This window comes from Salvelinus sp. IW2-2015, linkage group LG8, assembly GCF_002910315.2.
Source record: "Salvelinus sp. IW2-2015 linkage group LG8, ASM291031v2, whole genome shotgun sequence".
Lineage (NCBI taxonomy): Eukaryota > Metazoa > Chordata > Actinopteri > Salmoniformes > Salmonidae > Salvelinus > Salvelinus sp. IW2-2015.
The window spans coordinates 31,748,823-31,773,980 of record NC_036848.1 but is presented as its reverse complement, the minus strand read 5'-3'; positions in this window follow the sequence as shown (position 1 = coordinate 31,773,980).

The following is a 25,158-nucleotide window of genomic DNA, read 5'->3' as shown; positions in this document are numbered from 1 at the left end:
CCAAGGGGCAGGCAAGAGAATGGTCGTGGACAGGCAAAATATCATCAACATCGTCAGAGTCCAGGAAGTACAGAGTGGCAGGCAGGCTGGAGGTCAGGGCAGGCAGTATGGTCAGGCAKGCGGGTTCAGAGTCAAGRCAGACAAGGGTCAAAACCAGGAGGACTAGCAAAAGAGAGATAAGAAAAAGCAGGAGCACAGACAAAAACGCTGGTTCACTTGACGAGACAAACTGGCAACAGACAAACAGGGAACACTGGAATAAATACCCAGGGACTATTTGGGAAAATGGATTACACCTGGAGGTGGGTGGAGACAATCACAAAACAGGTGACGTGACAGCTACAGATGTCTCAAGTTTTGAGGGAGCGTGCAATTGGCGTGCCGTCTGCAGGAATGTCCGCCTGAGCTGTTGCCAGAGAATTGAATGTTCATTTCTCTATCATAAGCCGCCCCCAACGTCATTTTACCAGAGCCAAGGACCTCCACATCCGGCTTCTTCACCTACGGGATCGTCTGAGACCAGCCAACCGGACAGCTGATGAAACTGTCAGAAATATTCTCAGGGAAGCGCATCTCGTCGTCCTTGACTGAAGTTCGGCATCATAACTGGCTTCAGTACGGACGACTAACACAATTGCATTTTATCGATTGAAAATTGAATGCACAGAGATACCATTACGAGATCATAAGGCCCATTGTTGTGCCATTCATCTGCCGCCATCACCTCATGCACGGCCCCATGTCACAAGGATCTGTACGAGATTCCTGGAAGATGAAAATGTCCCAGTTCTTCCATGGCCTGCATACTCACCAGACATGTCACCCATTGAGCATGTTTGGGATGCTTTGATCAACGCTGTCTCTTATACACATCTAGATGTGTATAAGAGACAGCTGTAACTCAGTACAATCTTTGAAATTGTTGCATGTTGCGTTTATATTTGTGTTTAGTGTAGTTTGTAGCTCTAACAATTCGGACTGAAGGATGTCTGCCACAGAGTTCAGACAATTGCCATAAAGCTTGTGGATGTCATAGAGCCATACAACTGACACCGTCCTGTTCATGAGAGTCTCTCCTTTCGAGATCTGTCTGTAGCTCATACGGTTTGGGTTTTACAGACGATTTTGTGACAATTTTCTTGTCTGGATCCTCTCTTGTGGAAAAAGGCCGCTTTCACAAGCCCCGTGTTATGGAATAGGCGCAAACTGTATATCGACGTAAAGAGGGGATTGAGCTGCAGCCACTACAAGAAACGGTAAGTCTCTACCATAAACACGCAGGAGATAATCGATATTCAAAATCACTGTGTGACGCACGGGTGCGTCAAATCGACTCTAGGGGTCACAAATGATGTTATGGAGTTTGTAATGGCAGCATGACAGTTATGACAGCATCATATGTAATGGATGAATCATTAGGGAGAGAACAGATAGGTGATGCTGACTGCAGCACGCGTGGAATGCTGTCTGTAAACAGCCTCATCATAATGATGACCCATCTAATTATATAATCACAAACCTCTCGTCCCAGTGTCTCAAAGCCTCCATTGTACAATAATCTGTAAATAGAGGGGAAAATGGCACACAGGAAAAATAGCCTTTGTACAAGTGTTGAGAGATTCCTTACTGTCTAACCAGAGAATGTACAGTATTTGGCATACATACCTTAAATGCTGAGGTGCAACCACAAAATGCCCAGGGGTCTTCAGTCGATGTAGCTACACAATCCATATAGGCTGATGATGGGAGGTGAAGGCTATCTGCTGACATTACATTAAATGTATGTCGGACACCCTCCTTTACAGTACCAGTACATCACTATATCAGCCCCCACTATGATAGAGCTGTATAGGACGCTGTTTGGTCCTGGCCTCAGCGCTGTTTTAGGATTACAAACAATGCTCCCCTTCCCACACTCCCTGACCCCCTTACAGTCAGATACAGTCAGCACCAAGCTCTCTCTCTCTCGCTCTCTCTCTCTCCGTTGCCTCTCGCCTGCGAGTGTGACTCAGGCTCTGATTGTGTGTTTCAAAAGAAAGCAATGTCTGAAAGAGCGGTAGAAAGAGGGGAAGTGAGAGGAGAATCGGTAAAACTTGAAAAGGCCGAGTTAGAGCCAAAATGGTGCAGATGACTAATCAGAGGAACAGTGGGCTGCCAGTGCCAATGCTTGGATGTAAAATGCCTTAAGGAGTGAGGCGATGCAGGAAACAAAGGTTCCATTAGGAGCCTGGCGTAAGAGAAAATGAAACCCTGGAAGCATCAGTCTCTCCCGAAGGGAGCTGTATGCAGAGTAGAGAAGGCCTGTTTCTTACAACCCATTGGCTTGCTTGYTTTGAGCTAACAAATACATGCATGGCAAATATTACCCCAGTATTTTATACTCAAGGGGGAGTAAGTGGGAAATTAATATAGGTCGATTTATACAATCCATACAAAGAAATAGAAGCTTTGTTGAGAGGTTAAAGATTTGCTTTGGCCTTAAGGTGATTTGAATTAGCTGTAAAGTGACTAAAAAYAGGCTTCTTCACAAAGTAAAACTGGCACAGTGGATAAAGGAATTTTATTGAAATAATAAATGTAAGATATCTAAAAGCTGAATTGTAATTTAACTGCCACACTCAACAAATATCCTTCCACAATGCTAAAAGCCAGTGGAGTAGAGCAGAGCGTACTACAGACTCAAAGACAGGAGGAATAGAATAACATGACAAAGGCTGTCAGAATTGCTCTTTGTTCATATCTCTCTCTCCCCCTCTCAACAGCCATTAACCTTTCCATCGGCATACAGAAAATGTTAAACCGAAAAGGAATTAAATATCAAATTTGGAGAATATATTCAATTTTTCATTCCCAAGCTACTTTGAACAAATTGGAAAAAGGCAAAGAGGAATAATAAATTATGTCATGGTGACCAAGAGAATGTGGCGGAATATGGAAGTTCCTACTCAAGCTTTTAAAATCATAGTTTGTCTGTGTCACATAAATACTGTATAGTATGGAAGCCTACTGGGCCAGAATGCATGWTGTATGGTGGCAAGACTTCCCCAAGCCTTCAGAAAATGATTTGAAGTCATGCCCTGACCGTAGAGAGCTTTTTATGTCTCTATTTTGGTTTGGTCAGGGAGTGATTTGGGTGGGCAGTCTATGTTCATTTTCTATGTTTTGCATTTCTTTGTGTTTGGCCGGGTGTGGTTCTCAATCAGAGGCAGCTGTCTATCGTTGTCTCTGATTGAGAACCATACTTAGGTAGCTTTTCCCCACCGATGCTTTGTGGGTAGTTASTTTCTGTTTTGTGTTTCTGCACCTGACAGGACTGTTTCGGGTTTCGTTCATTTCTCTTTGTTATTTTTGTTATTAGTGTTCAGTTGAAATAAAAGCATGAACACTTACAACGCTGCGCTTTGGTCCACACCTTCTTCAACAGATGACCGTTACATTTGAAAACATAATTAGTCTGTGTCCAATAAATACTGTACAGTATGTATGGCCAGAATGCATACTGTAGTATCTGCAATGGCAATCATTTTGCAAGTCTTCAAAGATGATTTGAAAACATRGATGCTTACAGAATCCATTCAGAACAATTCAAATGAGGAAGCCTGATTCTCCCTGATTGCCTGGCTGTGATATCATGCTCAGTGTAAGTCTGATAAGCTTCTGTTCCCAACACCACACCGGAGAGAGATACCCGATCATTAAACATACAACCATCCCTTGGCAATTCATTTAATAATGCACACTGTTAGATACGGAATACACATTCCTACCTGACTCTGGCTGTGTCCCAAATGGCAACCGATGGTCAAATGTAGTGCACTATATAATGAATAGAGTGCCATTTGGAATACTACCTCTGTGTGGAAGCATATCTGATCTATGAAGAATTATATAATTCTATACTGGTATTTCCAGTATAGAGCATCAGCCTTGTTACATGTTGGTCTGTGACAAACACCATTCTTGACATACCAAATGTGTCATGTGTATCATACAGCGACTGTACTTAACTAGTTTCCCCAAAGTGAAAAAATATATAATAATTGAATTAGCCAACATGTTATTGCCGCAAAAGAAACCTTTGTCGTTTGAAATTCTAAAACATAACTCAGCTGTGATAACTATTTTACATGCTTTGCATTTGRTTGCGATAGCATAAAAAGGGGTATGTGAAAGGCTGTCAACATTGCATCAGTCTCTATATCCCTCCATCCCTGTCCCTGTAGGGATGAGATACTCATCTTTTTCTGACTTTGATCTTCAGACAGACCAGATAGCCTGGAATCAGATTTGGTGTATGTGCACCCCTTCAAATTAGTGGATTCGGCTATTTCAGACACACCCGTTGCTGACAGGTTTATCAAATCGAGCACACAACCTTGCAATCTCCATAGACAAACATTGGCTGCAGAATGGCCGTACTGAAGAGCTCCAGTGACTTTCAACGTGGCACCATCATAGGATGCCACCCTTCCAACAAGTCAGTTTGTCAGATTTCTGCCCTACCAGAGCTGCCCCGGTCAACTGGAAGTGCTAATATTGTGAAGTATAAACGTCTAAGAGCAACAGCGGCTCAGACGCAAAGTGGTAGGCCATACAAACTCACAGAACGGACCCGCTGAGTGCTGAAGCGCATAAAAATTGTCTGTCCTCAGTTGCAACACTCACTAACGAGTTCCAAACTGCCTCTAGAAGCAACGTTAGCACAATAACTGTTTGTCGGGAGATKAATGAAATGAGAATCCACGGCCGAGCAGCCGCACAAAAGCCTAAGATCACCATGCACAATGCCAAGTGTCGGCTGGAGTGGTGTAAAGCTTGCCATCATTGGACTCTGGAGCAGTGGAAACACGTTCTCTAGAGTGATGAATAACGCTTCACCATCTGGCAGTTCGACGGACGAATCTGGGTTTGGCGGATGCCAGGAGAACGTTACCTGCCCGAATGCAAAGTGCCAACTGCCGACTGCGAGCCAGGCCTAATCGTGCAACATCAGTGCCCGACCTCACTACTGATCTTGTGGCTGAATGGAAGCAAGTCCCCGCAGCAATGTTCCTACATCTAGTTTAGTGGTCGCCAACCGGTCAATCGCGATCGACTGGTCGATCTTCAAGGCATTCCTAGTCGATCACCAAATATTTCTGTAGAAAAGCCATCGAACGATAAAGGCTTGTGCTCCTTTTTWAAAATTGTGTTGAGCTGTTGCCGGTAGGTGCACTTGATTCAAARGTCCTGCGCACCGGGTAAGCAAAGTGTTCCCATGAGACAAACTCTACCTCCGGACCGGCAAATCTGTGAYTAAATCGAGTGCACCTACTGCGCTRCCCAATCGGATAGCTCAAATCACCGTGGCTACAGAGCGTCCATGACCCTGGCCACAGCCAAGTTTAATAGGCTACTAGCCTAGGTAAGATTTAATAACTTTTAAAACCATGTCCACAGAGAGACTGTCAATGAATACAGCAAAGAGCTGCTGTTTTTATGAGTGAGTTCGTGTTTAGGTTTATATTCAGCACTGTCACTGTTTTTATTCAACACTATTACAAAAYGCACTTCTCCATACTTCCGCTCGGGCTGCAGCTGCAATGAATGAGTGGCCGAGTATCGATAGCCCTGCGCTTTATTATTATTAGCAGCTCTTCGTGTCGGTTTTAATATTAAGGAATATTTAACTTTCTCTGGTCATAGGAACAACATGAATTTGTGCATGAGGCAGATGCGGTGCGACTCGAGTTTCGCCATCAGGTGGAAGACGGTGTCCCCTCTCTCTGGTCAGTCTCACCGTTGGAAAGGAAGGAGAGAGCAGGGAACTGTGAGAGGCGGTTGGGAAAAATCGTTTTGAACGGTCATTCAACTCGTGATTCCAAGTCGGAAAACTCTGGCATCTTTCTAGAGCTCTGACTTTTCGACCTGAAGAACACTGACGTTGTGATTTGACCTCGTTGACCATCAGATGCAGGTACCATCAGTCCAGTAAAATAAAAAAGCTAATTATTTCAATTCATGCTCCACAGTGCCTCACAAGTGCTAAACCAACTAATCTATCTTGTTATCAAAGCTYGAGTWTTGAAATATAATACGGTCTGATTAACAATATTGGCAGGACAATCATATAGTGATGTGATAATGTATTAGGCCTACTGCCCAAACCTCCTTCCTACAAAACTGTTTGTGTCAGGTTAATGTATAAAAATAAAAAAAATCTGAGCAGTGGATCTCAGCTTGCTTGTTGACTGCGAAAGTGATCTTGACTCAGAAGAGGTTGGTGACCACTGCTCTAGTGGAAAGCCTTCCCAGAAGAGTGGAGGCTGTTATAGCAGCAAAGGGGGGACAAACTCCATATTAATGCCCATGATTTTGGAATGAGACGTTCCGATGAGCAGGTGTCCACATACTTTTGGTCAKGTAGTGTAGCAGAGTGCATCACAGCCTTCACAGGAGTTCAAAGCATATCTGTCAAAACATGAAACATRAAAAATGCTTTATGCTTTCGACTTAAATTGCGTTCTTGCATTACTGCCAACACGGAGCTAAACACCATTCTAAGAGAAGTGGCTCTACTTTACCACAAGGCATTGCTTGTAGCTGTTAAAAAGGCACTAATAAGCAACCATGTACAATATTCCTTCTCGTCAATATTTCAAGCCCCCAATGTATGATTAATCTCTAATAGGGAACAGTTGGTTGGAGATTATCATTATCATTTGTATTTGTATTTGTATTTATTAGGGATCCCCATTAGCTGCTGCATCTCTCTCCATTGCGGTGCAGTGTGGTGAATTCAAATGTTTTTCTTCCTTCATTCAATATATGCTCACTAGTGCCGGTCACACAGCACAATGCACCAGTGACTTTGGCACTTCTCTCTGTCAGTTATCAATCTGATGGACAAAATCCCTATTATGTTGCATGTACAATATAAGCATGAAGTTTAACACAATATTTACACAGATTCAATCAGCAGCCATGTTCAATGGGGAAACAGATGTTGCTTRGGGCTATGTCTTAATGTAGCACAATATACAGTGCCTTGCAAAAGTATTCATCCCCCTTGGCGTTTTTCCTATTTTGTTGCATTACAACCTGTAATTTAAATGGATTTTTATTTGGATTTCATGTAATGGACAGACACTAAATAGTCCAAATTGGTGAAGTGAAATWWAAAAAAATTACTTGTTTCAAAARATTACAAAAATAAGTAAATGGAAAAGTGGTGCTTGTATATGTATTCACCCCCTTTGCTATGAAGCCCCTGAATAAGATCTGGTGCAACCAATTACATTCAGAAGTCACATAATTAGTTAAATGAAGTCCACCTGTGTGCAATCTAAGTGTCACATGATCTGTCACATGATCTCAGTATATATACACCTGTTCAGAGTCTGCAACACCACCAAGCAAACGGCACCATGAAGACCAAGGAGCTCTCCAAACAGGTCAGGGACAACGTTGTGGAGAAGTAYAGATCAGGGTTGAGTTATACAAAAATATTAGAAACTTTGAACATCCCACAGCACCATTAAATCCATGATTAAAAAATGGATAAGAATATGACACCACAACAAACCTGCCAAGAGAGGGCCGCCCACCAAAACTGACAGAYCAGGCCAGGAGGGCATTAATCAGAGAGGCGTCAAAGAGACCAAAGATAACCCTGAAGGAGCTGCAAAGCTCCACAGCGGAGATTGGAATATCTGTCCATAGGACCATTTTAAGCAGTACACTTCACAGAGCTGGGCTTTATGGATGAGTGGCCAGAAAAAAAGCCATTGCTTAAAGAAAAAAATAAGAAAACACGTTTGGTGTTCGCCAAAAGACATGTGGGAGACTCCCCAAACATATGGAAGAAGGTACTCTGGTCAGATGAGACTAAAATTGAGCTTTTTGGCCATCAAGGAAAACGCTATGTCTGGCGCAAACCCAACACCTCTCATCACCCCGAGAACAGCGATGTTTTTCATTGGCAGGGACTGGGAAACTAGTCAGAATTGAAGGAATGATGGATGGCGCTAAATACAGGGAAATTCTTGAGGGAAACCTGTTTCAGTCTTACAGAGATTTGAGACTGGGACGGAGGTTCACCTTCCAGCAGGACAATGACCCTAAGCATACTGCTAAAGCAACACTTGAGTAGTTTAAGGGGAAACATTTAAATGTCTTGGAAGGGCCTAGTCAAAGCCCAGACCTCAATCGAATTGAGAATCTGTGGTATGACTTAAAGATTGCTGTACACCAGAGGACCTATACAACTTGAAGGAGCTGGAGAAGTTTTGCCTTGAAGAATGGGCAAAAATCCCAGTGGCTAGATGTGCCAAGCTGATAGAGACATACCCCAGCCATATTGGAGGTCCTGCCTCTCTTCAGTCAGTTAATAGCAGGGTGACCAGGCTGTCAGAAACCCTTCTGACTGAGCCACCTGGAGACACAATACATCCATAAATACAACCAGTATATCTGTGGATGGCCTAACATCCAGTGTTATGGGTGCTGCTGTTGTATCTGTGCCCTCACACACAGACATATACATACGCACGCACACACTAACCCCCAGAGAGAACATGATGATGCAGACATAGACTGGAGAGTAAAATGTCTCTCTAGAGATTATGGGAATAGCAGTTTCATTCCCTCCCTACAGCGTCTCAGCAGTAATGTATTCCGCCGGTAACACGGACGTAGCGGTAGTAAAGTGGGAATCAGCACTGAAATTATAACAACATGCAGGTGTTACTACCCTCAGACTGGATATCTGAGAGCAGTAGGATGTTCATTTTTTGGGAAAAGGAAGAACATGCATTTACATAAATAGGAAATATATCTGATTGAATTTGACTAAATAATAAAAATATCATTGACATTGCACAATATAACAAAAAACTATTCAGTATCTCAATCTCCTGTGTGTTCATTACATGAACACACTACCATTCACATAGTGTCCCAGTCTTGTATAGCAAACGCCGCCATTTTATGATGACCACATCAGCAGACAACAGTTCAAAAGGMTGATAATAGAACCATGGCAGAGTAWTACTGTTAAACCMGCCCAACTACCTTGAACCATGAGATGACATTATTCTCCCGTTTGTACAAATACTGTAWAGCGTTCAATATATTCACTAATATACATGACAAAATAGTTACTTGGACATTAACACGGAAACCAAGGTGTACRAGTTGGGCGGCACCCTTTAAAGCTTGCTAGCAGCCCCTCTTGCATTTCAAARAACACTATATAAACGTAATAACACTCTCGGTTTGGACAAATAAAATAATATTTACCTGAAATCCAGTGTAAAAAGGAAGAATGATTCAACTTCGTTTTAATAATGAAGTCTGCTCTTAACTCCATTGAGCCCTAATCCAACACCATAATTARAGCGCCTTCTTGTGTCCTGACTGTAATTGCATCTACTGCATAATTAGTGCCTGACTGCATAGGAATGGATAGACTTAGTCCAGCAAAATAATAAAGGAATCCCCTGAATCTCCTTTAATTTTAGTCAATGACTGTATATACAGTTGAAGTCGGAAGTTTACATACACCTTAGCCAAATACATTTAAACTCAGTTTTTCACAATTCCTGACATTTAATCCTAGTAAAGATTCCCTGTTTTTGKGTAAATTAGGATTACCACTTTATTTTAAGAATGTGAAATGTCAGAATAATAGTAGAGAGAATGATATATTTCAGTTTTTATTTCTTTCATCACATTCCCAGTGGGTCAGCAGTTTACGTACACTCAATTAGTATTTGGTAGCATTGCCATTAAATTGTTTAACTTGGGTCAAACGTTTTGGGTAGCCTTCCACAAGCTTCCCACAATAAGTTGGTGAAAATGTTTTGGCCCATGTCCTCCTGACAGAGCTTGGTTAAACTGAATCAGGTTTGTAGGCCTCCTTGCTTGCACACGCTTTTTCAGTTCTGCCCACACATGTTCAATGGGATTGAGGTCAGGCTTTGATGGCCACTCCAATACCTTTATTTTGTGCCCTTGAGCCATTTTTGCCACAACTTGGAAGTATGCTTGGGGTCATTGTCCATTTGGAAGACCCATTTGCACCCAAGCTTTAACTTCCTGACTGATGTCTTGAGAATGTTGCTTCAATATAGCCACATTAATTTTGCTTCCTCATGATACATCTATTTTGTGAAGTGCACCAGTCCTCCTGCAGCCCAAGCACCCCCACAACATGATGCTGCCACCCCCCGTGCTTCACGGTTGGGATGGGTTTCTTTGGCTTGCAAGCATCCCCCTTTTTCCTCATCATAATGACGGTCATTTATGGCCAAACAGTTCTATTTTTGTTTCATCAGACCAGAGACATTTCTCTCAAAAAGTACGATATTTTTCCGCATGCTGTTGCCAGTTGCTCAGTGCAAACCCTAGTCTGGCTTTTTATGGTGGTTTTAAAGCAGTGCCTTCCTTGCTGAGCGGCCTATCAGGTTATGTCGATATAGGACTCGTTTTTATGTGGATATAGATACTTTTGTACCCGTTCCTCCAGGTTTCACAAGGTCCTTTGCTGTTGTTCTGGATTGATTTGCACTTTTCGCACCAAAGTACATTCATCTCTAAAGAGACTAGAAGCGCGTCTCCTTCCTGAGTGGTATGACGGCTGTGTGGTCCCATGGTGTTTATACTTGCGTACTATTGTTTGTACAGATGAATGTGGTACCTTCAGGCGTTTGGAAATTGCTCCCAAGGATGAACTAGACTTGTGGAGGTCTACAATTTTTCTTCTGAGGTCTTGGTTGATTTCTTTAGATTTCCCATGATGTCAAGCAAAGAGGCACTGAGGTGAAGTTAGGCCTTGAAATACATCCACAGGTACACCTCCAATTSACTCAAATKATGTCWATTAGGCTATCAGAAGCTTCTGAAGCCATGACATAATTTTCTGSAATTTTCCAAGCTGTTTAAAGGCACAGTCAACTTATTGTATGTAAACGTCTGACCCACTGTAATTGTGATAMAGTGAATTATAAGTGAAATAATCTGTCTGTAAACAATTGTTGGGAAAATGACTTGTGTCATGCACAAAGTAGATGTCCTAACCGACTTGCCAAAACTGTAGCTTGTTAACAAGAAATTTGTGGAGTGGTTGAAAAACGACTTTTAATGACTCCAACCTAAGTGTATGTAAACTTCCAAATTCAACTGTGTGAATGGACAAAGCCATCGATCACGTGACACCATTCATTCCTATGTGAAGACTCAATAGCACATTGAATGAAGTCGGTTAGGATGGTGTCTCATGGAGACATAACATGCTCAGTTTGAGCTCCTCCAGGATGGGACGTTGCAGGTTAGCTTGGTGATGCCTCCTCTCTCTGAGTACCTCAGGTTGAAAGCCGACCGGGCTACTGCAGGCTGCCATTAGCAACTAAATGATCCTCCTAACTTCTTCTGTGTGCGATTTAAAAATATTTTTTTTCAAGGACATACATCTGGTTTATTAGAAGAAGTTATTGGTACCATGATTGACTTATTCTGTATTTACACGAAGATTGACCACAAAGATTTTCATTTTCCCCATTCACTATAATGGGGGATCCTGTTTCTGCTAACAATGCCTGCAGTACCGTGGTCGGCCTTGAACTTCCGTGGCTTTAATGTTTCGGGGCAGTCGTTCTCCCCTGGTTTTAGTTTAATCTTCTTTACTTTTAGTTCCAACTCAAGGACTTTCAACCCACTCCACACGCAGCAACGCTATTGATAACAGAGCAGGTACTTTGAATCTAATTTCCCTTCTCCTACTACCACTCCCTGGCAGCTTTAACAACTCCCTTCCCACACCTCTATCTATCCCTCCCTCTCTCAAATCTCTCCCTCTTTCCGGCTCCACTCTCTCACTCTCTTACTAAGCACCGAGAGCACCGATTTAAGCTTCTCTGGGATATGCAACCATGTTCCACCGTGGTAACCCTTTGCAAATGCAGTTTGCATTTCTGATGGTGTGGTAGCAGTATTTGAGGGTACAAACCATTATGCCTCAACCACAAATATGATGACTACCCAAAATCCATCAAATCTGCGTTTGATGCGTCTGCAGTATTATAAGCTTGCTCGTCTTCCCGAAAGAGAAGTTTGACAATAGGGCAGCAGCAGAAAAGTAGCTGTTCAACGGGAATCACTAGGTCACTCTTGCGTAAACTTCACGCTAACATTTCAGTGGGCATACGGTGAGTTTAGTTTGAGTGCATTTGGATTTGACATGGAAGACTACACAGATCTGCCAGTGGCAGATGCACAAGCCTGAACGCTACCAAACAATCTCGCCTGCTGATCCCCTATCGACAGTAATATTGTGTGATATTACAACCGTTGCCATTATCTTTGCTGAAGGCACTGTGTATGAAAAGGGAACACGCGGACTGATGAAAAAAGGAGTGACTTTGCATGTGCCAGATAAAAGAGAGAAAGGGAGAGTGGAGAGGGATAAAATACAGGAGAGAGAGAGAGAGAGTGAGGATGAGAAAGAGATCACTACTGAGTTTACTCCATGGACTCTAACATGTTCCCTGGGTTGTTCCCGCCTTTCATCACAGCGGGTTCTTTTAGCTTCACTTTCACCACATCCAGAGGACAGTGAGGACAAAGAAGTGCCTCGACAGCCTGTTCTCTCTGATGACRTGCCATTTCCGGAACAAGAAAGCCAAGAGGTTTGCTTGTGTGTCCTCTAAAATTTCTGATGAGTCAGTGAGTTGATGCATGTTCAATGTAGACATACAACTGCTGTTTAAATATACATTGAAATATACATGTCATTTTGTGGGAACATTGCATGTGTGAGTGCCTCTCATTTAGGCATGGAGTGACTTGAGTACTTTAGCCGATGCAATCTGATTGAAAATGGACTCTGCAGACTCATTCATGCTCACTTCCTAACCAGGGAGTGATGAGGTTCGGGACAGACGATGCTCACTGCGTCAGCCCAAATTCTCTCCGACAGCAAGGCCTCGTCTGGACAAAGAGCTGACATTCACATCAAAGGTGACCCAAGTGGAAGCCATTTAAAAGGCTAGCCACGCTCCAGCCCCAAGCAAAGCAGTCGAGTAGACAAGCAGGGAGGAATCGCAGTCCTGTGCCTGCCGTTCGATGTGGTGGTCAGGTTGTGATTTGGGGCTGGGCGGATGGGCTTTTTGAGCAGGCTGTTTAATCTGCCTCCATTTCGTCCCCACAGCAGGCYGGTGTGGGTTCCACATATGTGGGCCGAGTAGAGTCAGTAAGTCAGCGAGGACCAGAGCAGACACCGGGAGCAGTGCAGTATCGATGAAACTCCAGCACTCTGATCCGATGCTCTGAAAACCCCCACTGTTCAGCCGGAGAACACTTCAAAGATACCACATGAAAAGAGGACATGAATAAAATAGTTTGGTTGTTAACAGGTGTATTTGGATGACGGATGGTGTCAAGAAGAAGAATCAGAATACAGGAGAAGTGAGAGATGTGTGGTGTGTCTGTGGTAAATCAATGTTGACTTTTTGAAAATAAGGGTACAGTTAAAGACTTTATGAAACACCACTCTGTGAAGTCCACTGCCTATTGGCTGCCATTGTTTGTGAACCCTGATAGTTATGTGGCTCTGTTTTGAGCCCGCTGCATTCTCTTTGGTTGCCCTGGTGACTGGAGATTAGTCTTGCAGCGTGGCGAGGGTGGTGTGTGTGTAACAAGCTCTCACAGTCTCACTTCAGAATCCGACGTTTGTCCATAAATGTCAAATTTCAAAAGTCGAGTTTAGGCATTCATTCCAAATGGTATTCAGAATGAATATTCAGGCATTCATTCCAAAAGGTAAGGGTTAAAGTTTGGGATAGGGTTCAAGCAAAAACAACTTGACGGTTAAGTTCAGGCTTTCATTCCAAATGGTTATGGTTAAGGTTTGGGAAAGGGTTAAAACAAAAATTAAAGGATTTCCTAGCACTGGGATTGAACATGCGACACTCGGAGCCTGTGCTTGCGGCTTACGCCCATCCACCATCCCCGTCCACCTGAAGTTAATATCGCTCACTGTTGCCCCTAGTGGTCAGTTTTTAGAAAATCTCCCGACCTGGATGGACATTGATTTCGCATTGGATCTTGAGCAACCTGGCTGGTGTGTGTGTGTGTGTGTGTGTGTGTGTGTGTGTGTGTGTGTGTGTGTGTGTGTGTGTGTGTGTGTGTGTGTGTGTGTGTGTGTGTGTGTGTGTGTGTGTGTGTGTGTGTGTAGCACAGTAGGCAGGGAGTGATGCTTCGTGTTTACACCATGTGTGCAGCGGGCCAGGAAAACCAGTGACAGAGATTTCTCTCAGTCAACACACACACGCCATCTCAGAGACACAAACCCAAAACACACACTCACACATATGTTGATTTATACAATGTGCCGTGCCACTGCCAGTGAGGACGCTGTGATGCATTTTGCATTTGGAAAATGAAAAACGGAAAGTGAACAGGAGGGATCAGCAAGTTCCCACCCCTGGAGTGTGAAATGGAGCTGCTGAGTCAAACTGAATAACACTGCACATGCTCCTGACGAGTGGGCCTTCTCAGACTCTTAGCCTGTCAATCATCTCTGCCCCCTAATCCACAGACTGAGCAGTCTAGAATGGTGGACGTTTCCTTACTTCTATATCATGATGGAAGGAAATAGAAGTGTGAAGCAATTATTGTTATTTCAAGTCCGCCCACACCTAAATGGCTATGTGTCATACTGTGATAATTGGGCAAATGGCACAATCTAATTCAGGAATCTTAATATGTAGTTACTAATGTATGATGGTGAAATGACAGCGGTGGCATAATATGCAATGCCGGCACAACAGTGGCAGAATTCCATGATAATTCAATGGTTTTATGGAGCCTGATATATAGCACGCCTGACTATTTTGTTAAGTATGTCATTAGCCTAGTGTAACCCTTGTCTGTGACTCAACGGGAGTTAAACTTATCACCCACTGTTTCTTAACACTTTATCGCAAATACAGGGGGGGGGGGGGGGGGGGGGGGAATTCTAACATTGAAGACAAAACAAACAACAACAGAAAGAAACTGAAGTGCCTGGGGGAGGAGGAGTAAAGTAAAACAAGGATATGTTGCTGTGTTGCCTTTATGGTCTAACACACACACACACACACACGCACACACTCCTTTCAATCAGACCCTACATCTCTATCTATTACGCTGCCTTTTCAATAACACTCATCCAGAGTGATGGAGAGTGCCAGCTATTGGATTGACATTTAATTGCACATGGAGCACGTCACTCCCGCTCGCGAGCTCCTGCAGCTACTGCACACATTTGCACACTGATGCACAGGCTATCTTTCATAAACCACCTGGCCGCGGAAACATCAACACAGAGCATTAAAGGAGACTTAAGGCTCTTTCTCTAAGCCTCATCTCTGAAACAAACAATACGGGGGCTTCGGCAACCGAAACACCACACACACACACAGACAATTAACTCTCTACGCTTGTCACTCAGTGTGAAGGCCTCAAGGGAAACCTGGGAACAATGTGCTCCCCACAACACCAGTTGTGTTAAGACAAGAAAAGTCAAACTGTGTGGATGATTTAGTCCTGTGAAGCAACATAATGAATAGAGCATGTGTTTGTCGTCGCTGATAAAGGAGAGCTGTGAGGAGATAAATGTAGTCTGCTGATTAGCGTCGCTCACTCTCATAGTCCCTTAACAGATGATATCGTTCTGGTTCAGATCAAACACAGAGTTCTGATGTACTGTATATTTGGTAGCTAGATCATCTTTAAATTACAAGAGATATTTAATCAATCTATCGCCCAGGGGGATGAATACAGTTCTAATTTACATTTTTTTTTTCAATTGCTACATGCATTGGTCAAACCTGAAGTCACATTGTCAAAACTCTTCACACACTCAGTAAAACAGAAAATGTATGTGGACAAAACTGTGAATAATTTTTCATTGGCTTCCACAAATCATTATCATGACCTACATTCTCTAAATCCACAAACTCTTTTTCTCATTCATACTCCAACCACCTGAACTAAAACTATATATTTGCAGCACATGTTTTCAAATGCAAACACACTGTTTCCAAAACTGTTAAAAACACATTCAAAACAGAATGATGGCAAATGTCGTGCATTTCTGCCGTAACCAGATTGAAACATATAGAAAATCTCAGCAGAATATTGAATTATTCCAAACACAGCTGATTGCAATTTGAGCTGAAAGCCTACCCAAGTGTGCTGTTTTTAGTCTCGTTACCAAACAGACAAAAGAGGATGGCTTCGGAATGATTTAGTTTGGAAACATGGATCAAGGAAGACAGGTTGGTGGGGAAAGAAGAGTGGCAGGGAGAGGGAGAATGGGTGGAGGACAAAGGAGAGGAAGACCAAGAGCGGTGGTTTCTGATGAGATAAAGGCCACAATTACTGATCATGTTGTAAAGCATGGTCTCTCTTTGAGAGAGGCCAGTTTAAAGGTGCTACCAAATCTGCAGCGTTCAACGTTTGCATCAATATTACACATTTTCCGGCAAAACAATGATAATTGAACTACATATTACAGTACAATACAGTATGTTCACATTTTTACATGTACTGACATTTTGAAATATATTGATTGTTTGTGTTTTTCAGTAGGATCCAAAGGTTGACTCCCACAGGAGGGAGAGGCAGAATATTATCAGATGTGCAGGAAATTGCCATTGTTGACATAATTGGCAACAATGCAATAAAACTGTGGGAAATTCGTAACAGAATGCTGGCAGACAATATCACTTTTGGGAATGTGAATACAGTCAGCACAACGACAAGAGTCCTAGAGAAACATTAAATATGGATGAAGCAGTTGTACATTGTACCCTTTGAGAGAAACGGTGAACATTTGAACATTTTACTGTATTTTAGAGAGTAATGGAGATGGAAGCCAGGCAAACTGCACTTACATTCATCTTTATGGATGAAACTGGATTCAACCTGGCAAAAACACGCCACAGGGGAAGAAATGTGATTGGACAGAGAGCAACCRTGGATGTCCCAGGCCAGAGAGGCGCTAACATCACAATGTGTGCAGCACTGTCCAATGATGGTTTGCTGTTACACAAACCAGTCATTGGCCCCTACAATACAGAGAGGCAAATTTATTTTCTGGATTACCTATATAAATCGACTTGTGCCAGCGGAGGAGAGAGAGAGAGAGGCAAGAAACTCCCCTACCTCGTTGTTGTGTGGGATAATGTGGCATTCCACCACTCTGCTCCAGTCACAGACTGGTTTGCTGCACATCCCAGGATGTCAGTACTATTCCTGCCTCCATACTCCCCCTTCCTAAACCCCATAGAGGAGTTTTTCTCTGCGTGGAGGTGGAAGGTTTATGACCCCCATCCACATGACCAGATGTCCTTACTGGATGCCATGAATGCAGGGTGTGGAGACACTTCTCCTGAAGACTGCCAGGGTTGGATTAGACATTTGAGAAGATACTTTATCAGATGCATCTTCAGAGAAGACATAAGATGTGATGTTGATGAGAACTTCTGGCGAAATGCAGGAGAGAGGGAGAWCTAGAACCCTCACAGTATTGTACAGTATGAGTGATTATACTATACATGTTGATGAGAACTAGAACCCTCACAGTACTGTACAGTATGAGTGATTATACTATACATGTTGATGANTGAGAACTAGAACCCTCACAGTACTGTACAGTATGAGTGATTATACTATACATGTTGATGAGAACTAGAACCCTCACAGTACTGTACAGTATGAGGGATTATATTATACATGTTGATGAGAACTAGAACCCTCACAGTACTGTACAGTATGAGTGATTATACTATACATGTTGATTATGTTTTTTTTGGTAATTATTATTGCAGCCCTGGAATTTCAGGAATTMGTTTTTTGTTAATTAAATTACTATATGCAAAGATATAGGAAAATATAATGGCTATTGAAGCAAATTGCTGCATTTCTGATTCATTCTTGTTACATAAGTACAGTCAATGAAGTGAAAAGCTGTTATTCTTAACCTAGAATGAAATACTGGTTTATGTGAAAAATCATTCAAACTTCAAAGAGAAAAGTTCATAATTTATGTAATGCTCCTTGTTATTAGGTCAGTGTGTTATGAGTGACAATGTATGCTTTCTGAGTGAGAATCGTTGCCAGTGTTATGATCGAACGAGTTTATTTTGAGACATGTGTYGTGTCTGGACTATCATTACATTTGAAGACTTATTTATATCATATCAGTTCTCTAGATGTAATTATTACGTGACTAAACTAATCATGTAAACATTAATTAACTCGAAAGTCAGGGTACAACGGGAAAATGTTTAGAGTTAGAGTTATAATTTCCTATTTTAATATCTTATCAATTAGTCTTCCATTAATGATTATTAATTGTTACCTTTGTTAGTCTCATTCCAAACATTGTAAAATTCTTGGTTATCTGCACGAACCATAGTTTCCATAATGAATCAGCAATATACAAATTAGCTTAATTATTTATTTACTAACTAACTAAATAATCACAGAAATACATCACAAACAATAGATATTTGTTACTAACAATGATACAAAGAAAAAGTCCCTAGCGAACGAAGCCGATATGATGGCTTGGTAGACAAAGGAAAGGGGTGGGGACTGAGAAAGAGCGGGAAAATACAAAATGGATTCACTACACACAGTGGATAATTACACTAATTGAAATGCTAATCATTTGCACATGAACGGCCGCTCAATCGAGAATAATTGCAATGTATATATTTAAGCCCGTATGTCGTTGTTGTCGCTCCGTTGAAAACACTCGATCGTCCTGCAAAGTTCATCAGAGTCTTTGGTAAACTTTCCCAGAAGTTACAATGTATTTCGTGGTTGTAGGTGGTTAGAATGAATACTTCAGAGTAGCATTCAGAAATTTTCTCATAGAATCGATGCTTCGGCGGTTGTCGGTATTCTCGTTCTAGACTAATGTAATTTCTAGCTGCAGACTAGTAAATATATGTCTAAGATTTGCTCTTATTCTGTTGTGATCGATAATCTCAGAGTTTAACCATTTCCAGCCGTGTAGCCAAAACTACAGCTGTATGGTCTCCGTGGCCTATAGAATTGTAGCCATTCCAACACGGGGACTCTGTCCCGGCGTTCTCTGACTCGTCATTTGGTAGAGTTGTAGTTTAAACCATTTCACATGAAGCATCAGCTGCATGTTTTCTAGTCTAATGTGAATTTCGTCAGGAGTGGGCTTTATACAGAAAAGTGTGGTCCATGACGCCTAATGTGATGTCTGGGCTCACGGGGGTGTGGCCACTGACTAGTTCATCTTTATATGAAAATACATACTCTCATTTAGAAGGTTAACATCACATTACATCTTTTCACAAATAGTTTAATGTTTAATCACATACGTTTCACAATATTTAGGTGTAAACCTGACAGCTGGGAAATTTACACTTTAAGAGATACAGTTGTGTGTTTCCTGTCCTTCATGAGATCACCAAATGAAACACACTCGTCATGACTGTCCCTTAAGTGTCCACGGACCATTCCCACATTCTCAAAAGTAGAAATATTGTTTAGTTCTCCCATTTTGGGGATTAGGAGTTTTGAACTAAGAGAAGCTCTTTGCTCTGGTAGACTCTCTCGCTCAATCCTGCATGGCAGTTTCTACCAGGTATTTATGTCGTAAAGTCATAAAACTTGTAGTGGGGAGAGTGAGAGAGGGGGGAGCCATGATATACACCCCCGTAGGGACACATGGTGAAACATGTATGAAGTGTTTTGATGGTTTGATTGAGTTTTGGAAGTGAGATTAACTGTTTGGCCAAGATGCATGTTGGTAATGCAGACTGTGTGAAGAGTTTTGAAAAAGTGGCTTCAGTATTGACCGATGCTTGTTAGCAATTGAAAAAAACTGTAATGGGTTTATGGCATTAATWWAAAWAAAAAAAACATTTTCCCTCGCAGTGAGAAAATATACGAATCAACATGCATTTGAGTTTTTGTTTCACACTCAACATTGTTTCATTGAATACATGATTCCAAGTACACGAAGGCAACATGGATGCCAGACAATTTAGTTTTGTCTTATCACGGAAACCCGGTTACCATGTTCAATTGAATAGGCTCCCGTTTTCTTTGCCTTTGAATAACACGTTTTTGTAAAGTATCGTATAGGCTTGTCTAGCAGTAGCGGCAAGGTTGTTCACCCCTGAACGTGAGGAGTATGAGTGGGTCTTTTGGAGAGCTGAATGAAGAGCCCTGTATTCACAGAAAGCTAATGAAACATTCGAGAAAAAAATAGGAATCCTATTTGTTTTTCTCTGTTTCATCTAACGCAAACACTTTTCTAAAAAAGACTGCAATGGGGGTTTATGCTTAGTTTTTACCATGCGTCCCCGGGTCGCAGACACTAGAGAGACAGAGGGAAGAAGACTAGATGTGAGGGAACAGTAAATACATTGACATTTATTCTTTCATCTCAAATGATGCCTCTTAAAAGCTCCCATGCTAAGAGAAATGAAGTAGCGTTATTAGTGGGACGACAATAACAATGAAATGGCTCTTTTGATATGGCTGGCAATCTTGTTTACTTATTGTGTATATTGTAACCATCATTATGGAGACAGACTATATTAAGATTAAGGGGAATTCTGGCTGAAAAAGCAGGGAATCCATGAGGGAAGGAAAAGGTTCAAAGACAACAGCCACAGCCAGACCTCTCTAACCCAGCAGCGAGAGTGGGTGATGATGAATTCAGAATAAAAAAATCTATAAAAAACTAGGCACAGGGATTATACTAACTGAACAATGAATAGCTTGCTTTAAAGCTTGTTTTGATTATAAATGTATGAATTTGTGTTAAACTCCCCAAATGCTGCTCATGACAACACCAATTTGACAGTGCAATGACTGAAACAGATACCCTGCCTGGTGTATATAAATCAGAACACTGTTGCTGACAAGCCAGTGACTGACTGATTCATTGCTTGTGAAGATAGTGTTGGCCTGTTAGTGAACTCCAGTTGCCAGAGAGTAATGGGACAAATTCAGTGCTTGATTGCATCAGGAGTTCAGTATTGTCAAGTATAGCTCACAACACCTGAACAACAAAATACATACAGTTTCTTCCCTGGGGAATGAGAGGTAGGAATGTGAGTGACTACGGATGGAGGAATCACAGACATCTCACAGAGCGGCCTCCCTGCTCTAAACACAATATAGGCAGTCTCCTTGTAGTCTCCATGGCAGTCTAATTCATTAGTGACATCTGCCCTGGGAGAGCGTGGAGTGCTGTGACAGCCTAGGCTTAGAGGTGTGTGTGTGTGTGTGTGTGTGTGTGTGTGTGTGTGTGTGTGTGTGTGTGATGCTGTGTGTGTGTGTGTGTTGTGTGTGTGTGTGTGTGTGTGTGTGTGTGTGTGTGTGTGTGTGTGTGTGTGTGTGTGTGTGTGTGTGTGTGTGTGTGTGTGTGTGTGTGTGTGTGTGTGTGTGTGTGTGTGTGTGTAGCCGTGTCAGATTGACAGGTAGTCAGTCCCTCGCCACAATCACTGCCAATCTCACTACATGGAGAAACCGCATGGGACTAAGAGCAGGTGTTGTGTGTGTGGTGCACATACTCCCATGCGCGCATGTGTGTGTGTGTGCATTTTCATGTGTGTAGAGAGCTAATAAAGTGCTCTCTGTGCCCACATTTGACCTGCAGCGAGTGATACATTTACAGAGCTGAATGGTAACATATAAAAATAAATGTCATCTGCAACTGGAAGGGCCAGGCAAAGGGAAAATAAACCCACTCCATTGTAGGCGAGCTCCCAGGTTAATACAAATCTGTTGTAAAGACAAGGCATTGCCGAAAGCAAGTTTGTCTTACAATGATTCAATTAGTCTCAACTGTACTACATAGGGTTCGGATACAACTCATATTTTCTACATGCATAGGCATATTTCTCACTCTACTAAGAGGGAGTTATGGGTTTTGTGTGTTTTGAACTGTTCACTGTCAGGGTCAGTGGTCTCCGGAATCCTTGGGACGTCCCTACCCTAAACCCTAACCGCAACCTTCGCCCCTACCAAAACTAATCCTAACCTCAACCATTATAAAATGAAATGTCAACTTCAATGGTGTAAGGACGTCCCAAGGATTCCGGACCCAGCTGTCAGTGTGCACAATTTTTTATGTTTATTTTAATTCAGTGATAGGGGTAGTATTGGTGTTCCAAGCAATTATTTCTGTTCAAATTCTCAAAACATCTTCAATAATAAACAGAATATTTAATGCCCTTCCTTTGTCATCCCTTCCTCTTCGATTTCAATATGTATTTTTTACACTCAAAGCTTCTCTGTAACTTTTTGTCCATACGTACAGTATCAGTCAAAAGTTTGGACACACCTACTCATTCAAGGGTTTTTCTTTATTTTACATTTTCTACATTGTAGAATAATAGTGAAGATATCAAAACTATGAAATAAACACATGGAATCATGCCATAACCAAAACAGTTTTAAACAAAGTAGCCACCCTTGATGACAGCTTTGCACACTCTTGGCATTCTCTCAACCAGCTTCATGAGGTAGTCACCTGGAATGCATTTCAATTAACAGGTGTGCCTTGTTAAAAGTTAATTTGTGTCCAAACTTTTGACTGGTACTGTATATCTACAGAACGGGCTGTGAAAATGAAGCAGAATCCTGACCAGAAATACTGTATTGAATCATGGAAGAAAATAGCTATTTTCTTCACTATAACAACAATAGAGTGCTACCAAAACAAACTTGTTAGATGCCGCCCAACTTTGAACACCAAATTATAGCCTACTGTGGATTCCCAATCATATCCCTTATAGCTAGTGCCAGGAGTCTACCCTGACCAAGGAAAATACCGTAGGGCCTTAGTTAGAGTATGGTATAGTGCTAGTCAGGTCACATGGCTAGGAAACAATCCTGACCCTTTCTACCTGGACAACACACTGGCTGCTGCACAACAGCCTTTCTATCTGAAACACACAGAGAAGCCGAAGCTCCCTCCTCCCACTCCAGCATGCAGCAGTCAGTCAGCTCTAGCCTGCAAGCTGCACTGGGACACCGCTACCCCTTCATCCCCTTCTCGCTCTTTCATCAAGCCTGCCAACTTCCTCCTCTCTGTCTCTCAGAAGACAGCCAGTGGAGTGTGCCCACTGCTCCACTCGCCTCTGTTCAGATTCTTTCCAGTGGAGATATTAGCATTCGTAGCACTTAACTTTATATAATTCCCATTATTAAAATGAATAATGCTGTATCTGTAATATCCACCCTCCACCCACGCTAAAGTATCCGTGTTTTAGCAAAAGGTCAACGTCCTCGCTTTACAAAAGCACAATTTCCTTTCCCTTCTTCACTGAAGCAGTATTTTGTCTTTTGACCACAGCACAGCAGTGGATTATTCCAAACCTCTGGGAGTTCTTTATCAGACTGCCAGCCCAGAAAAGAGAGGAAGATGCGGAAAAAGAGGGAGGAGAGAAAAAGTAGGGGTGCAGAGAGACAAAGAAATACAGCATTAGAGGAAGAAGGGTAAGGACGTGACCACAGAGCTTGACCATGATGAGTGTGTTGAAGTCCCAGAGGAAAAATGCAGACTCTCCATGGCAGAGTTTGTGTGTATGTCTGTGTGTGTGTGTGTGTCTGTGCGCATGTCTCCAGCCCTGCATGTTGATCCTCCAGGCCACCGGGGGCACCCCCACACAGGACCCAAGATTATAACCTTTTTGTCCATGATTCAGAGTGCACAGTTTCATCGTGCCCATGAAGCTAGGTGCACTGGACTAGGCTCACAGAGCTGGGGGTCAGAGACATTGCAGGCCTAACACAAACAGTAGTCATTACTGCTGCCCTGTGCCTAGCGGGAGAGCTGGGGAACGGGCCAGACGGATTACTTTGTCTCTGACTGAAAGACAGACTGCAGTAGTTCACTCATTCACACTGGCTTCTCATGTACCCGATCAGCCACTGAAATGCTATGGTAACCTAAATTGACACATAAGGCAGAGTGCTGTGTACAGTGCTGTGAAAAAGTATTTGCCCCCTTTCGGATTTTTTTCTATTTYTGCTAAAATAATTTAGACCGAATGTTATCAGATCTTCAACCAAAACCTGATATTAGATAAACGGAACCTGAGTTTACAAATAACCAATAAAAGGATACTCATTGTATTTATTGAATTAACAAAGTTATGCAACACCCAATTCCCCCTGTGTGAAAAAGTAATTGCCCCCGTACACTCAATAACTGGTTGTGCCACCTTTAGCTGCAATGACTGCAACCAAATACTTCCTGTAGTTGTTGATCAGTCTCTCACGTCACTGTGAAGGGATTTTGGCCCACTCTTGCATGCAGAACTGCTTTAACTCAGCGAGTCCTGTGGCTGAACAGTGAAGAGTGTTGTGTTGGCATTTTCCTGTATTACCAAATGAGGAGAGTTACAAACTACACACCAGTAGTTAAACTTCACCTTTAATGGGCTTTAAGCTTTAGCCTTTGACTTTCAACAATTCACTATCTATAATGAATTTTGAGAGTCACTACAGAAGAATACAAAGATCTTTTATAGCCAAGATACACCCCTTTCAACTTACATGACGAACCACAGATCTTAGAAACAGTTCACAAAGGTTAAGATTTGTATAAAAGATATCTATAAAACATAGCAGACAGTTACTGCTGTGTCAACAGTTCTCATTGTAAAGACCAGTGTATGGCCCCCTCCTACTCCAAACTGGAACCCGTCTCACCCTGGTACGGTATAGCACGAAAACATTACCTTTACTATCTGGAATCCTCGTTAGGCTTTATTACCCAAAGACATCGTAAATCTCCTCTGTCAGTGCTATCTCATAGAGGCCCATCCTCAGTGGAACACACACACACAATAGTCGAATACTCTATTCTGTTGAATAAAACAACCATTCTAATGCAATACAAAGATTACAATATAATCTTACAAGCACTATAACATAATCTTGCAATTTTCCACGACAGTGTTCCGGTCATACTCCACCCAGACCAGTTGTCGGCTCCAGGTAGTGGGGTCGGTCGAGACAAGTCATCTTAAGATTGTTTCCAGGTCTTGGTTTTCTCGCTCCGACTGGTCGTTGGATTGGAGATGGAATCCGGAGGACAGGCTGGCCGACGACCCAATAAGGGTGCAG